The following is a 10,190-nucleotide window of genomic DNA, read 5'->3' on the forward strand; positions in this document are numbered from 1 at the left end:
GTTTGCTGCGGTTCCCAGAAAAGGACCGACAGAGAAAACCAGGCATGTTGTTGCGTATCCGCCTTGTCCGCGCCCCGCTGCATCATGGGAAATGTAGTTCAGGGCATCCGTTCCGAGCAGAGAAGCTCGATTCCTGCAGTAGCTTGCAAGTGTTCTTTTGTGACGTCATTGAGAACGTTTTGACCGTACGTTTAAAAATCTAATCTTGTGTGGCGTGTGTAACTACGGAAGCGTATTGCATTCACTTGTAAAAAAAAAAAAAAAAAAACTCCTGTTTTTCTCAGTAATTAATTTCCGGTTAGATTTTTTGAATATTTTTTCCCTGTTTTTCTGTCTAACTTTTTTTTCTGTTTTTCTGAGTAATTATTTTTCTGTTTTTCGTGCAATTTTTTTCCCCCTTTTTTTCGGAGTAATTTTTTTTTTCTGTTTTTCGGAGTAATTTTTTTTTCGTTTTTCGGAGTAATATTTTTTCTGTTTTCCTGTCTAATTTTTTTTTCTGTTTTTCTGAGTAATTTTTTTTTCTGTTTTTCGGAGTAATATTTTTTCTGTTTTTCTGTCTAATTTTTTTTTCTGTTTTTCGCAGTAATTTTTTTTTCTGTTTTTCGGAGTAATATTTTTTCTGTTTTTCGGAGCAATTTTTTTTCTGTTTTTCTGAGTAATCTTTTTTATAACAACATGGACGGCTTGTTTAGTTTAATCAAGTTTTACTTACTGATCTGGGTTTAAGACACTGGGAGATCGTCCTGTCTTTAAGGCAGATAGATGGTATTATCATTAATTTGGCACCTGAGGACTTTGCGGTTGTTCAGAAGGACAGATATGTCATGCTCCATGGATACAAGATGATGCATTTGAAATGCATTCAGGCTGGCTACGTTGTGACTCAAGAGACGATCAGGAGACTGCTGAAAATATTGGATGCACACGGTGTGCAGCTGAGGCGCCGGAATCGCCTTCGGTGGCGTGTGTACCATAGCAAGAGTTCTCGATAATTCTGAAAAACATTACTCTGAAAAGCAGGGGAATAAAAATGTGCATGAAAAACAGAAAAAAAATACTCCGAAAAACAGAAAAAAAAATTACTCTGAAAATCAGAAAAAAAAACTACTCTGAAAAACAGGGGAATAAAAATTTGCATGAAAAACAGAAAATAAATTTACTCTGAAAAACAGAAAAAAAAATACTCAGAAAAACAGATTTTTTTTTTTCAAAAAATCAAACCGAAAATTAATTACTGAGGAAAACAGGAGTTTTTTTTTGTGTTTTTTTCAAGTGAATGCAATACGCTTCCGTATGAAACACTGGTTTTGTTTAATATTTTGACTGCCCAACATTATTTATTTATTTATTTATTGCCTTCATAACTCTATGCTAGGACGGAGTATTAGGGCCACACATGAAGAAAATAAATACTTTTGCCGTGACGAGATTAAAGTCGACGTGTCGACATTAAACTCGAAATGTCGAGAATAAAGTTGAAATTTTATGTAGAGATTATAAAAGTCGTCATAATATTTCAACTTCAATCTCGTCACGGCAAAAACAAAAAAAAAATCTTCATGTGTGGACCTAATACTTCGTCGCACTACGCACTACTATTTGTACAATAGTGTTTAAATTGTTTTCAAAATGAGTCAATAAAAGAACACGTATGTAAGTGTTGTGGGCACTTATAAGTCCATTGTCCTTAGAAAAATTTGAAGCATAGGAACAGTCTTTCTGTGTCGTCTGGTGAGGAAGCTGTTCGAGCATGGCTTTAAGGAGCACTGTACCACACATGGGGGGGTCAATACAGGAAACTGAATCCGCAAAATCAAATAACTATAAAGCCTAATTTATACTCCTGCGTAAAGTGCTCTGCGTAGGTTACGCAGAGTCCTCTGCGTAACCTACGCAGAGCCTGTCGAAGAGCCTCTGCGTCGTCTCCGGCTGCACGGAATATTTTTTAAGTGTCCGTCACTCCGTCAAGGGACAACGGAGACGGCAAGAGCTGCGATTGGTCCTCAGGACAGGCCGAGCGAAGCTGCTCTGTGCCGGCTCACAGTGAGCACCGAGCGTCCACAGAGGGCGGAGCTGATCACCGCCGATAACGCCGCTGCCAAACTATAAATACGTCATATCTTAACACACACAGCACATGTTTAGACTCTAAATGGCCAATTTCTCGCCTCAAATGATCTTAAAACTGCGTTCCGGGACACAGAAAAGTGAGAAACGGCCACTGTTTCAACAACAACAGTCTTTCTCTCTCTTTCTCTCTCGGACGCCATTGCTCACTGTAGCCAGAAGCACAACAACCTTGCGCAGCGACCCCTACTGATCGGGCGGGAAATTGCAGCGCGTATCCGTCACCGCGACGCAGAAGTATAAATGCTCGAGGCGTCTCCGTGGTGACGCAGACGGATAACGCATTACGCAGTCGGAGAAGTATAATGTGGCCTTAACATTCACTTAGCTGCATGCCAGTTGTTATCTTGCCAATTATTGAAACTTGGTACATTAACAGCATGTACCCCCAAGTTAAATTGTGATGCTCTGCATTAATGTATTTAGTTTTAATGTTTTATATGTACATATATATATATATATATATGAAACCACCCTTGGCAAAATATCATTGTTTGTTGCACTCTTTCTTTTTTGAGCCTGCATAGTCATATCGCTATTAGTCGAATAAAATGTTAACATCATATACAGATACACATTATTACAGCCAAGCCCCTTATGCCAAAGCCAAGATCTCTGCTGATGAAGTACAACTGCAAACATGGCCAACAAGGGATAATAGCAGAGGAGGTGCGTTATACAGTGACATTATTCATTCTTACTCGTTGTCTCACTGGGCTAATTAGCAAGGAATTAAACTAATTATGAAGTTAATGATTCTTCATTTAGGTGTCGAAGGTATATCTCAAGGACCTCACCACCCCCACTTTAAATGTCCCACTTTGTAAGCCAGTGGTGTGGTCGTCCTAAGGAAGGCATTCAGACACAAACTCAGGGTGGATGATGAAGTGTCCGGCTTGAAAGGGCTTCACCACATGGAAGCAGCTGTAGCACCTGCTACTAAAGGAAGAACGGGAGCATTGATTAGACCTCAATGGTTATGAGTTTACTGACTGTAGAGACAGGCAATATTCCTGTTCAGTATATATGACACTTTGTGTTATTAAATGCGAAAGTGAATATGCACCTGTGATCCAGAGGGCTGTTAGAGGGAGTCTTGTCATATTGTACTCGTGGAAATTGGTGCTGAGCTCCTGAAGGATTGCTGGTTTGAGGCCTTGTCCGATGTTGGGCACCTGCAGGTTGCCTTTCAGACAAACATGCTAGCCTTAGATTTATGTTTTTTAAAAACTTTTTGTATCAAGACAGCTACATCTTTGTTATCTTTGTTTTTTATGACTGAAAACAAAGATAATGGCTCAGAAAGAAGTCAATTCTACTGCCAATAATACCTGGTGGTTCAGTTTGCCCTGTAGTATAAACAGGTACTTGCCCCTCCACTGCCACTGCACACTCAGGTCTGATAGTATTGCATTCAGGGTGAAGGATGCAGCCAGCGGTGTAGTGTGCTCTACTGTCGTAAAGTACACTGTATGCATATACACGTATACACATTGTCTTCTAAACGCACTGCACATATGAAGTCATGCTTTCCTTCTACCTGCTTCTGTGATGCTTAGCATGCTGGAGTTGAGCCCACTCTAACCCCATCACATTCAGCACAGCACTGATTGCCAGATCCACCATCGCAATCGCCTTCAGAACAGTGTGCATGTGATGAATTTTATTGTATTTAACTACTTTTCTAATGACAATGACGGAAGTCTTCGCATTCTATTTGCAAAAACAAATTGCTTGAGTTCTGTCAAAACATTTTGGTGGTACGTATCATTGTGCATGCAAGTGGTTCTATGGAAATCTAGTGGGTACACAGCTTATACTTGCATTCACGAAGACTACACTACTAGATGCAACACAAATATTGTTACAGAGGCATGATGACGAAGGAACGACGAAATGTTACATATTACAGTATCATGTCACATTCAGTGAAATTGCCTGATGTTGTCCTGATTAGTTAGATTAGTTGAGCACCAAGTTTACCCCAAAATGTTTGATTTGCCCAATGTCCTTATAACATCACTGTAATAAACACACAATTTAGTGTTTAAAGCGGAACTAGACCGGAAGTTCCTATTATCGCTGTTTTTTTGGTGTGTATCTGCGTCATTACCTTGTTTATGAAGCCCTGACGGTTCTAAACAAACAGTTCAGCCATTGCTGAGAACACTGTGTTTTATTGTAATCTCGGGGCTCAACGAGATCACTGAAAATCCCGTAATAGTTACGTAAGCAGCGGTTCTCCTGAACAACCGATCCTCCTGCTCCGGGCACTAGTCCGGGCACATCCGGTTGCGTACATTGAACCGCAGAAGAAGAATAACGTCCGTTGTGGAGGTGTTTCACGAGCAACAGTGTCTTCTGACTCTGGGTCAAAGTTCGTCAAAGGGACTGCGGCGGGGAGTCGTGAAGAAGCTATTTTTAAAAACTGTTAAAACAATGTTTTGATAATGAGTAGCAGTGCATCCACCGCTCCAGAGGGGGGCGCTGCGCTTCTGAGAGCTGATGTGATAGATTACGTCACTTCCAGATACCTGGCCAATCACAACACAGGTGGGAAGGCTCTACGCTGGCTGGCCAATCACAACACACTCTGTCTTCTCGGGCGAGATTTATGGCTAAAATAGCGCGACTGACAAGCGCTTCGAAAAGGACAGATTTCAATCGGCTCGTTTACATCAACTAGGAGGATTTTGACCATAAAAACAACTTAATATATGTAAGTAGACCTCCATAACTCACATATATGTGCAACAGGACCACTCTATGTGACCTTTAAATGGATTTACACCATTGGTGTAACCATGAGTATTTTATTCCAGCACATTTTGTTGAGCCAGATCACTGTTGAACTTGATACACAGTACACCACGTTCTAAGCAACGGTGTGTGGACCAAACCTCAACCTCACCTGCTGCCCACGCGGGTAGCATTTTAACTTTTTAATTAAAAAAAAGTTAGTTTGAAATGTATTACTTTTAAACAGAAGTAACACTTAATTAAAGTTGGTTATATTATTCCTAATGGAAATGCAAAAATATGTATCAAACTGTTTGGTGGAAACTACTCTGCTTCCCAGTTGCACTAAGCATTAATCTCATCAAAGTGCTGAAAATCCAGGGCCTTTTTGTAGCAGAATAATCCACTTTCACTTCTGAATCTCTTCACGGAAGCTTCTTCACATTGTCAGCCAAACTCCAAACAGTTTGCAGCCATCTGGCTTCACTAGTACTCCTTTGCTGTTGTGCTTCCCCCCCCCTCACCTCTGTCAGTCTTCACATAAAACCAATCACGTTCCTGTGCACACCAGGGTAATGCTGTACTCGTTCAAAAACGCCACCAAACTGACAAACAAAGTTACACGCTGCAGCATTAAATCACACTGACGTGGTAAAATCCCGACTCGGTTCTCACACAGTCATGCTGATCTACGTATTCCATGTGTTTTCAGGGTTCAAAGTACACAAGGCAGACGTCAGAGGTCAGTTTCTTACCTGAGTTGCTGTGCTGCTGAGAGCGGTTGCACATTTCTCAGATAATGTGTTCTCCTGTAAAGAAAATTTGATCAGTATCTTAGTCTTAGTATTTGTTTAGCGGTGCTTTTTGCCTTATACTGCAGATCGAACAGATTCATCGCAACCTTTGTGGCTCCTTCAGAGTTGAATGGAAGCGAACACCCGTGCCGGCAGGAGGCTCAGTGAGCTGCAGTTTCTGCAGTTTATCAGCAGAGGGCAGAGCTGCGTTGACAGGGGGCATGTGCTGGGGGGTTTTTTCTGCCTCTGCAGTTCTCAGATAGTTGCCAGGACGAGCTGCAACTGGACTGTGAAATGAGAAATGTGTGACGGGAGGGAAGAGAGGGCGGTCAAAGTCCACAGGAGGCGAGGCGTGTGGAAGTGAGCGTGTTGACTGTTGACAGCTGGGCTGGAGGCTCCGGGGAAACAGAAAGTCCTGCGGGGAAACAAGAGATAAATTAAAAGGAAGGATTTTTGGGGTGAGAAACGCTAGAAGAAAAGGAACTGGATTTGTCCTGTATGCAGTATCTGTAAAATCAACCTCAGTCATCTCCACATGTAGCTACTAATCATTAATTCAAGCACTTTATTGTCACGGTGGAGCACACAAATTGACTTCCTGACAACCACAGAGGAGCATTAAAAACCCCCAAAGGCATAATACAGACAAGTAATAAGAGTTTGAAATCGTTAGCAATACGACAAATACATACAAAAATAACAACTCAAAACAGAATATGTTAAAAAGATGCCACATGGTGTTGAGTGATGCTTTAAACTTTGTTTAAATAATTCTTGCAGACTTTCTGTAAATCATACAAACTTTATTTCACTTCTCAAACATCACTGTGTTTGTCTCCTATATGATATATTTAACTTTAATGTCTTTTTCAAAAAAACAATGATTTATAAAGGAAAAGCATGGAAATACCACTGTACATTTCCATTGGTAAGATTCTTGTATTAATGTAAGCACACATTCTTATTGCAAGTGTGATTTAATTGCTATTATTATTTCATCCTCTTTATTTCATTTTACTCTTTGTAACTTTGTTTTGAAAAGTGCTCTTCAAATAAAGTTTGCGATCATTATTATTATTATTATTGAATATATTTGCTTGTGCAGTCAGTTTTTATTCAGAGTAAAGTGTCTGTACCCTCCTCTTACTCCATGTCTGGATAAATAAATAGTCACGGAGGAAGTACTGAATAATAGATGAGCTACAGCTGCAGCTTTTACCAAGCACAGGGAAATGCGAACAATATACATGATCATTGGTCAAATGAAAAACTATAGATTGTCACTGATGAGGAAATAATTCAATTCGAGCCATAAATGCATTATACTAGAAAATGTTGATGTCATTTTTCAATCATTTCTCTGCACAAGTTTTAATATTTACTTTACCCGTTAAACCTCACACGTCCACCACATGTGTGGTATCTTACCGGCCGAGGCTGGGGGTTGTTCCTACGGTGGGCAGAGGTGGGTCGAAGTGGTGCTCTCGTCGCTCCATGTGGGGAGACAAACTGCTCTTTGTACACACTGATGTAGAGCTGAGGAGCCATATTCACTCACTGTCTTACTGATTTTCCCACAGCCTTAAGCCCTATAGTCTGCCTGAGAGTCATGAACATCCTTCTCCTCCTCTGTCACCTGCTGGCTCCTCCCTTTCCCCTTCATACCATGTTCCAGTGGCTGCCGTCTGGCAAACGTCTCCCCTCCTGCATGGCCAAAACAGAGAGGCTGAGGTCGAGCTTCTTACCTCAGGCCATCAGGATGCTGAACTCTCAACCACCCACGTGAATACAGCACACACACAACACACCCAAATCCACATTGCTGCTACATTGGATATTGAACATATTGAACATTGTGCATTTGACCCATTTGATCCGTATTTTATTACATCTTACTGCTTTATTTTTTATTCTTGTGTATTGTAAATATTTTTATATTTATCTGGAAATTATTCTAAATTTAAATTGTATTTTATTTTTATTTTATTTTATTTTATTTTATTTTATTTTATTTTATTTTATTTTATTTTATTTTATTTTATTTTATTTTATTTTATTTTATTTTATTTTAATTTTATTTTATTTTATTTTATTTTTACTCTTCTTTACTTTATCTTATTTGATTTTATTTTATTAGTGCTTCACAGTTGCACAGAGGGGCTTGAGGTTGGTAACCTGTTCCAAAGATTTGAGCCAGCAACAGCAAAGAAAGGGTCACCCCACTGTTTGTGTGTTGATCCTGGTGTGACTATTTGTGTTCCAGTATCACCAGTCAATCTTTCTCTTGGTCTCTGACCAAACAGATGGTAAAAAAAAAAGAAATGTTGACAAAATGAGTTTCCCCTTCCCCTTTCTCTTCAGTGACTGAGATTATAGTTTAGTTTTTTTGTAAGTTGACGTCACAGTATTCATCCACATTCAGCAAAGTCTTAATTCAATAGTTGACGAGTTGTGTCACGGCTCTGTGCAGCTCCTGCAATAAATATTGAGGTGAGGCAGGTTAAGAGCCTCCTTGCTGAACCAGAGCAACTCTTTTGTGCTACCTGAGCCACTAATCCCTCTAAGCCCCCAGGCCCCCTGCTGAGACATACATACCTGGGGTCAGTGTCCACGACCTACTTCCCTCCCAGGGTCCATCACAAACCTGCCACCGCTGATCTCAGCTCAGCCTCCGGCTGTTTAACTGCTAGGTTGTTAGAACCGACTCCATTTTATAGAAAGGGGACAAACTAGTGGAGGAGGAGGAGCAGGAGTGGGATTTTTTGAAGATTCTCCAAACCATCATCCAGGGTCCCCCCCCTCCACTTACTGCCACCGTGTCACATGAGCATCAATAATTCACCAAGTGCTGGGGGGGGGGGGCCTTTGTGAGTCCATTGGTCTCACAGAGTTATTTGTTACAGGGACTGACCGTCCATCTTGCCACAGTGGCTGGGCCTTGTTTGACAGCCGTGTTAAGCTCACTCAAATCTATATGTAAACAGATGCAGAGCAGAGGACATGAACATTCATGTTAATGATGTGTCAGGGACATGGACATCCTCCATTCATTCCTTCCTTCATTCATTCATTCATTGTCTGCTGCTTTATCCTTCACATGAGTGTTGTGGGACCAGCTTGAGCCAATCCCAGCTGACATCATGCAGAAGGCGGGGTCACACCCTGGACAGGTCCATCCCAGGGCCAACATATAGGTCTCTTGGTTGTTTACGAACACTGCGGATGCAGAAGAGCACCACTCAGCGTTTAAGTAGCAGTGTTGTCGTGAAGTTAGTCGGCTCTCGTGTACGAATTCAGACGGCTAAAAAAAAGGAGATGTTTTCCTCGTACTACGCCCAACTTGTCGCCTAGTGATAAAGCACGTTATGCTTGGAAATTCACCTTGGTGAATGGGATACAGCTTGATGAAAGTGGCTGTACCCTCCTCTTAAGGCCACATTATACTTCTCCGACTGCGTAATGCGTTATCCGTCTGCGTCACCACGTAGACCACTCGAGCCTTTATACTTCTGCGTCGTGGTGACGGATAGGCGCTGCAATTTCCCGCCCGATCAGTAGGGGTCGCTGCGCAAGGTTGTTGTGCTTTTGGCTACAATGAGCAATGGCGTCCGAGAGAGAAAGACTGTTGTTGTTGAAACAGTGGCCGTTTCTCACTTTTCTGTGTCCCGGAACGCAGTTTTAAGATAATTTGAGGCGAGAAATTGGCCATTTAGAGTCTAAACATGTGCTGTGTGTGTTAAGATATGACGTATTTATAGTTCGGCAGCGGCGTTGTCGGCGGTGATCAGCTCCGCCCTCTGTGGACGCTCGGTGCTCACTGTGAGCCGGCACAGAGCAGCTTCGCTCGGCCTGTCCTGAGGACCAATCGCAGCTCTTGCCGTCTCCTTTGTCCCTTGACGGAGTGACGGACACTTAAAAAATATTCCGTGCAGCCGGAGACGACGCAGAGGCTCTACAACAGGTTCTGCGTCGACGCAGAGGACTATGCGTAGCCTACGCAGAGCACTTTACGCAGAAGTATAAATTGGGCTTAAGTCCATGTCTGGATAAATAAATAGTCACGGAGGAAGTACTGAATAATAGATGAGCTACAGCTACAGCTTTTACCAAGCACAGGGAAATGCGAACAATAAACATGGTCATTGGTCAAATGAAAAACTATAGATTGTCACTGATGAGGAAATTCAATTCGAACCATAAATGCATCACTAGAAAATGTTGATGTCATTTTTCAATCATTTCTCTGCACAAGTTTTAATATTTACTTTACCCGTTAAACCTCACACGTCCACCACATGTGTGGCATCTTACCGGCCGAGGCTGGGGGTTGTTCCTACGGTGGGCAGAGGTGGGTCGAAGTGGTGCTCTCTTCGCTCCATGTGGGGAGACAAACTGCTCTTTGTACACACTGATGTAGAGCTGAGGAGCCATATTCACTCACTGTCTTACTGATTTTCCCACAGCCTTAAGCCCTATAGTCTGCCTGAGAGTCATGAACATCCTTCTCCTCCCCTGTCACCTGCTGTTGAG

The sequence above is a fragment of the Microchirus variegatus genome (genome assembly GCF_963457635.1).
Source record: "Microchirus variegatus genome assembly, chromosome: 4".
Lineage (NCBI taxonomy): Eukaryota > Metazoa > Chordata > Actinopteri > Pleuronectiformes > Soleidae > Microchirus > Microchirus variegatus.